Genomic DNA, 6019 nt, shown 5'->3' with positions numbered 1-6019 from the left:
GTAGCTGTGATAAATTTAGCACAGCTACGATCATCCACACTGACATGCTGGGGGACGCCCAGCATAGGGCTCGGCCCCACTGCACAAGTACAAAAGCATAACACAGTAGCGATGATATTGTACTTGAAGAGTAATTCCCTACCAGCACAGCTCCTGCGTGCTGGCAGGGAGTTACTCGTCGTTGTGAAGGTCGCAGCGCCTGCTTGTGACGTCATGCAGCCGTTGCAGCCTGCCCCCTGCATGGTCTGGGCATGCCTGCATTGGCTGAACCTCACCCACAAAATGGCGGCCAAATGCAGCCATGCCGCCCCCTCCCGCCCAGCGAACGCCTCTGCCTGTTAATCAGTCAGAGGTGATCGCTGGGCTACGACATCCATTGGCTGTCTGGCATGCGCCAGCTCACTGCAGCGCCAGTGCATGCACACTTCTGACCTGATCGCTGTGCTGCGATTACCGGCAGCGTGTGCGATCAGGTCAGAATGACCCCCCTGTGCACTGCAGGTGGGGCAGATATAACATTTGCAGAGAGAGTTAGATTTGGGTGGGTATTTTGTTTCTGTGCTGGGTAAATACTGGCTGCTTTATTTTTACACTGCAATTTAGATTTCAGTTTGAACACACCCCACCCAAATCTAACTCTCTCTGCACATGTTATATCTGCCCCCCCCCCCCCTGCAGTGCACATGGTTTTGCCCAGATCTGAATTAGGCCCATGGTGCTGTACAGTTTCAACGTCAGTTATTTGCAATGGTGCCAGTTGTCCAGTCACAATACACCTCCACCACAGCAGCATGTGAACATTCCACAAACTGCGCTGTTTCAGAAATACTGCAAATTTAGAAAAATCCTTGCTTAGTGGATGGCTGCAAATAACTGTCGCAGTTTGCAGACCATTCAGCAGGTCACACGTTCCAGGTCACCCAGCATGTGCACAGGGAGTTCACCAACTGTCACATTTTCCAGAGCAAAATGGTGATGCATAATAACTTCAAAATGAAGCAACCAATTACCATGTCAATATTTTTCTGCAAATCTATGGACCAGGATCTTTAATTTGGTATGTGATGTGACCTGCTCAGACAACGCCATAATATAAATACTGTATGTCACTTATAATAGTCGACAGTCTTCTATTAATATATAGATATTTATTCTGCTGTATATTTCTACTACACAGTGTATTTTGTTCTACTTCACTTGGATTCCCTGCCATCATTCCAATTCTCTATCAAAAAATTATGAAATATAATTAGTGTATACCTACTTTTGGGCCACCGTGTATATATTTTATAAAAAGGTTCAGAAAGCACCTCATTCTCATTACAATAGCTTGCGTCCATTATTTGGAAATTATGAAGACTCTGATATATTATATAAAAATAAATATTTAATACTTGATAACCTGGGATTCCTGTAATTTATATAGTATAACAGGGTTGGGGAAATAATACACAACAGGCACGTTCCTGGTGTAACAGTGTCTTTTATACTTCATCAAATACAGACAGTAGCCTGGAAAACAGGCATAGTAATGAAATAAACAGGTGTACTCAAACAACCCTAAACCAGAGTCTCTAGAGTTCATTCTGCTGCCCGGAAGTGCAGCCAACTCCTACCATGCTTCCTGGCACACTCTGGCCTACTCACTGGCCACTATCCAGCATTAGTGCTCAGAGCACTGGTCATATGACAGTTTTAAACTCTTTGGCAGCCTGGAAAACGCAGATATCAAAACCACCATTGCTGCTGAAGAGTGCACAGGCTTTGCTTTCCTCTCCCTTGGAGGTAGCTGATCCCACAAAAATGTGGGCAATTCAGGTGAGAGACAATCCCTCTTACCACAATAGATATTGTCAAACATACAAATATGCACCAAGAAATCAGGAGTTGGTCATATGTCAGTTTGAGATAAGATGATTTTCGTATGTAATTGTGAGATAATCTGGAGGTTATTTTGTGTCAGCATCAGATAGATTATCAGTAGGTTATTTTCTGTCAGTGTGAGATTATCAGATGACAGTTTTCTGTACATATGAGATGATCATGAGATGATCTTGTGATCATATGAGATGAGCAGCAACTGGTCTTGTGTAGGAAAAATGCAGGCATGTCATGGCCTTTTTCAGGGTGTGTATCTGCAGTCAGCTGCAAACCCATACATGCTAAAACATGGTGTCTGAGTTCCTACTGCTGTTTTCAGTCTGCATAGCTATAGGGATACCCTTATGATGGGCCTCTTATTTGGAATTGTAATTGTGAATAAGTTTGCAATGGCTTCGGTGTGTGACTCTTTATTTCTAAGGAATTAAGCCCATGGTTCTGTGTCAGTGTGAGATGATGAGCAGATGGTCTTGTGTCAAAGTGAGATGATGAGTAGATGGCCTAAGTGCCAGTGTGACATGATCAGGAGATGGACTTGTGTCAGTGTGAGATGATCAAAAGATGGCCTTGTGTCAGTGTGAGAGGATCAGTAGATTGCGTTGTGTCAGTGTAAGATGATAAGGAGAGGGCCTTGTGTCAGTGTGACATGGTCAGGAGATGGCCTTGTGTCAGTGTGAGATGATCAGGAGATGTCCATGTGTCAGTGTGAGAGGATCAGTAGATGGCCTTATGTCAGTGTGAGATGATCAGGAGATGTCCATGTGTCAGTGTGAGAGGATCAGTAGATGGCCTTGTGTCAGTATGAGAGGACCAGTAGATGGCCATGTGTCATTGTGAGATGATCAGGAGATGTCCATGTGTCAGTGTGAGAGGATCAGTAGATGGCCTTGTGTCAGTATGAGAGGACCAGTAGATGGCCATGTGTCATTGTGAGATGATCAGGAGATTAGGCTTCCCTCTCCTAAACTAGCCCCCAGACTCTGGTGAACTAGGCATGAGAGTCTGTGGGTGGGCTTAGGAAAGGGAATCCTAATTGTGAGTCTTGTGTTCTGCACAGCGGCTGTGGTTTACAGCTCCACTGCCGTTCACAGACACACGTCAGCACATATATTACATACAACTACACATGTATGTTTATATGTGCATACATTTGACACCTGCACAAGGTAGTCAGCGCTACAGCCCAGGGGTTGCAGCTACCACTGCATTCAAGTTATTTCAGTGAAAAACTTATTTTTTTTCTTGGTAGGTGTGACTGGATGACCTCGCTCAGCCAGGCTCTCACAGATTTTTGTTCAATGACTTGTAATAAAGGGTGGTTACTTGTCCCTGTGTAATCTGTGTACACTCACTTCACCATTCCTAGGGGTTCCGTTTCACCATCAGTAACATGGTACAGACCATATAAATGATTTGGAGCTGAATTTTCTTTAGAAAATAACTTAGAGGGGAATTCAATTAACTGTGGTAACTTACAATGGCTAAAGGATCCCACGGGGGGTTATCCATTTAGCCCCAAAAGCCAGCACTATTGAGGATTTTTTTCACCTGACTGGAGGAAGGCAAAGAAATATTTTGAGAACTGACCTGAGAAAAACCCTAAAAAACTTACCCGTTATCACAATCGACCTCATGAAAATACTGTACATGGATTTGGGAACTTATCCCAGATACATGGGTTTTTGCAAGAAAATGGGTCAGTTTTCATATGACAAAAACAGGGCTTAAATTGAGTTGCCCAATACAGACCAATAGGGAAAAACTGTGGTTAAAGTCCATTGTTGTGCGTCAATAATTAACGGGCACAATTGAATTCCCCACTTAACATGTGCCAGTAAATTTACTGATGGCTGACATACAGAATTGTGGTAAATTAACAGTCAGCGTAAAATGAATAGCATACTCCCCTGACAGTCCCATGGGGCTAATTCAGACCTGATCGCTGCTGTGCGTTTTTGCACAGCGGGCGATCAGGTCTGAACTGCGCATGCACCGGCAAATGCCAGAGATGCTATCGGCATCTCAGCCCAGCAATCGACTCTGCCTGATTGACAGGCAGAGGTAGCTGCTGGGCGGGAAGGGGCAGGAGCTGCGCTGGTAGAGAGCTACTCCTCAAGTACAAAAGCATCGCCGCAGTGCAATGCTTTTGTACCTGTGCAGGGGAAGGGGGGCAGAGCCAGACATGCGGTGCGGACTAGACCTGTGCTGGGCGTCACCCACATGTCTGAGTATCTGATCGTAGGTTGCACGGCTACGATCTTGTCTGAATTAGGCCCCATGTCTCATGGTCCTGATTCCAGCTGCCTAGGAGTGCGGGACCTATTAGAAAGACGTGGGGTCTTGCTGTAAATATATGTTGGCTGGAAGAATCGGGGAGTTACTTAGACGGATCAAAGTTCTACAGTATTTTGATAACATATTTAAATTGTAAATATTATAAGGTTACATTACAGTAATCCACAAACAGCCTCCTGTTCTCTGTGACATGAATCCTCATCTATTCCTTGTCTATATGTCAGATATTAGTGGGATAATAAAATATGTGGGTTATTGTAATTGTAGTAACTACGAGTCTGATGAGCGAATGACAGCAGTGATCCCTGGTGGGTTACAGAACCACTCACAGATCACTCATGGATCTCAGACTCTTTAATCAAACAGTCATCTGCAATAAATTCCCAATTACTTTATTTGATGATCAGGTTTGAGCATCAATACGGTCAGCTCAATACAAATGTATAGTAATATATCTGATTAGCTCATCAGTAACACTAGCGCTGCCTGTATCATTTACTGATGTAGGTGATGGGACGGGCTTTTCTGTTGGAATTACTGTCCAGGTCAATAAAGGTGGTGGAACTAGTTCCCCCCTACCATTACAGGTGGTGGAACTCAGTTCCACCTCGTTCCCCCACACTTTAATCCCTGGCTAAATTTACGTATGACATACAGAACCAGGAGATACATTTTCTGTATGTACAGGTAAAACTTTGTGGTCATAACATACAAACATCTTTATATAGCAAACCCACAGATTGTAACAATTTACTTCAATCGTCTAGTTATCACCCAGAGCCTCTAAAAAGAGCTTTACCTTATTCACAGTATCTTAGAGTACATCTCAACTGTAGTGAGAAAGATGATGAAATAGAACAGATGCGCAAAATGACAGACCGTTTCTTAGCTAAGGGTTACCCTAACGATTTACTAACGAAAGATAGGATAAAAGCTCTAGCACAACCGAGGGTTAAAGCCAATACGGGTTCTGCATCAGTTTCACAAACCATGACATTTATCAATTTGTTTACTACAGGTAGCCGACGTTTGATCACAAAGGCTAAAAGAATTTGGCCAGTTGTGCAAAATGACCCCAATTTGAAATGATTGATGAATACGAAAATGCTCCCGTGTTATGAACGTGGGCGTAACATTCGGGATCAGATTGTACATGCAGATATATCAGGATTCTCTGATCATCATGTGGAACATTTTATGACAAAAAAAACAGGAAACTACAAATGTTTAGGCTGCACCACTTGTGTGTACCTGGAAATAGGAGACACAGTGGTGTATCCTCATACGGGGCATCAATTCAAGTTTCGGCATATACTTACCTGCACCACTCGTTATGTGGTCTATTATATTCGTTACCCATGTGGATTTTATTATGTGGGTAAAACCACTTGTTTGTTTAAAGAAAGGATGGCTCAGCACAGGAGTGTTATTAAACAGTCTATTGAAGGAAAATCAGTCGATCAGCCGGTAGCAAAGCACTTCAGGCTGCATGGACATAATCTGGCAAGTCTGCATTATAAAATGATAGATCACATACCAGAGAGCATACGAGGAGGTGATAGGAATAGAAAGTTGTTACAAAGAGAAGCAATGTGGATTAACCGACTTAATACAGTAACCCCGTATGGGCTTAATGAGACGTTGTCCCTTAGTTGTTATTTTTAAAACATACATTTTTTTACGTGAGGTACATCTGTTAAAGTAACTGTGAATTTTAATGGCTATATTGATACCAGGCACAACTGGAAGAATTAGGGTGTGTACGCTTATTAGGTGTCTGTTTATCTGTACATAAAAGTTCATTGCTGTTTGAGTTACAAAGTGTTAATTGAAACATGAAGCA

General features: G+C 43.0%; 1 protein-coding gene across 1 annotated transcript in view; it reads left to right on the top strand.

The window, feature by feature from the left end:
• Positions 1 to 1751: 1751 nt before the first annotated feature.
• LOC134965679 (nicotinamide N-methyltransferase-like) overlaps positions 1752 to 6019 on the top strand; it is a 101955-nt gene continuing 97687 nt past the window's right edge. The window contains exon 1 of the mRNA XM_063942000.1: positions 1752 to 1818. The gene's annotated coding sequence lies outside the window, so the exon portion shown is untranslated. The remainder of the gene's footprint in view (positions 1819 to 6019) is intronic.

Source organism: Pseudophryne corroboree, chromosome 10 (assembly GCF_028390025.1).
Source record: "Pseudophryne corroboree isolate aPseCor3 chromosome 10, aPseCor3.hap2, whole genome shotgun sequence".
NCBI lineage: Eukaryota > Metazoa > Chordata > Amphibia > Anura > Myobatrachidae > Pseudophryne > Pseudophryne corroboree.
The sequence above is the reverse complement of the archived record's forward strand: the minus strand, read 5'-3'. Positions and strand labels throughout refer to the sequence as shown.